Here is a 1,792-nt window from a genome sequence, read left to right as displayed (position 1 = left end):
ATTACTAGCGATTACATTAAGCTCTACAATTGCCAAAATTGAATTTGGTGCCTGTCATATTGTAACAATTAATTAACAGCTATAAATATTTTTATAGTTGGAGTTACCAGTAGTTTGTCATTTTGCTGTGGTTATTTAACCGTTACAAATGTGTGACGTTGGATTTAGCAGCGATTTTTGCACTTTGTAGCCATTATTTAACAACTACAGATTTTTTGACCATTGCTTTGCTCCTTTTTAACCAGCTTATACGTTTCAAAGTGCCATTTCACTTCCATTTGAGCTTTTCTCTGAAATCTTTCCCTGCTCTTGCTTACATAAATTATGGATAGGTCATGGATCAAGTTGCTACGTACATCCCAATGATATTTGGCTGAATTGACGTCATTCCTAGAATTTGCTTCTACGCATGCAACTACTAATGGTAAGCTTCTTTGTCTATGTCCTAAATGCAATTTCAATATGTTGTTAGAGACCATTTAATTTTAAAGTCTTTCCCAAAAATTATACATTTTGGTCATGGTGAGTAACACGATATGATTGATCAATCAACTCCTGCAATTTCCCGAATAGGAGTTGAAGCAGAGGAGTTTGACCCTATCAATAATGCTGTGCATGATGCATTTGGGATTCACAAACACATATCAACTGAAGAAGTACAAGGACCTGGACCAAAGTTCATAAGAAACGGAGCTGCTCGAAGTTTTTTTGATCTCATAGATGATGCTGATGAGCCTTTATATCATGAGTGCACAAAGTACTCAAAGCTATCATTCATGGTAAAGCTATATCAATAAAATACTTATACGGTATCATAGACAAGGCAATGTCAATGCTCCTGGAATTATTGACAGACACATTCCCTCATGTGAATTTCCCATCATTGTTTTATAAAGAGAAGAAGATGATTAACAAGTTTGGCTTGAACTACATGAGAATTGATGCCTACCCAAATGATTGTACGTTATATTACGGAGAGCATGCCAGTAGAGAGACTTGTATAAGGTGCAAGACATCTAGGTATAAGCCCACACGGAAGGGGAAAAAGCAAAAGAAGAAATCTGCAAAGATTCTAAGGTATTAGTTGCTTTATTATTTGCTTAAATTTTTTTATAACTTTTGTCATTATTAAACTAATCATAATTGTTTTCATTTTCTTTACAAATTATGTCATTAATAAACTAATATAATTGCTTTAATTTTTCTTTAGAAATTACATCATTAATAAGGTAATAATATATTTGCTTTATTATTTTTTAAATTATTTTATTACTTCAGTAATATATTTGCTTCATTATTTTTTTACAATTATTTTGTTAATGAACTACTATATATTTTCATATTTCAATTCTTAGGTACTTTCCTTTGAAACCGCACCTACAGAGAATATATATGTAATCAAAGATGGCGAAGCATATATGGTGGCATGATGTTGATAAAAATCTAGACAGCAAGTTAAGATATCGACAAGATTCTGAGGCATGGAAAGCGTTCAACTCAGAGTTTTCAAATTTTGCTGCTAATCCTAGAAATATCTGACTTTCATTAGTGACCGATGGTTTTAATCCCTTTAGTAATATGAGCACCAGTTATAGTATATAGCCTGTGGTGTTAATTCCGTATAATCTCTCACCTTAGATGTATGAAACCTAGCTCTTTTTTGCTATCCATGATCATTCCTGGCAAGAAGGCACCTGGAAATGATATAGACGTCTACCTACAACCATTGATATAGGAATTGATTGAGTTGTGGACTACTGGTGTGAAAACTTATGACTCATACAAGAAAAAG

This window comes from Neltuma alba, unplaced genomic scaffold (genome assembly GCF_004799145.2).
Source record: "Neltuma alba isolate B1F8T4 unplaced genomic scaffold, ASM479914v2 tig00012182_pilon, whole genome shotgun sequence".
Classification (NCBI taxonomy): domain Eukaryota; kingdom Viridiplantae; phylum Streptophyta; class Magnoliopsida; order Fabales; family Fabaceae; genus Neltuma; species Neltuma alba.
This window is presented reverse-complemented; position numbering follows the sequence as displayed.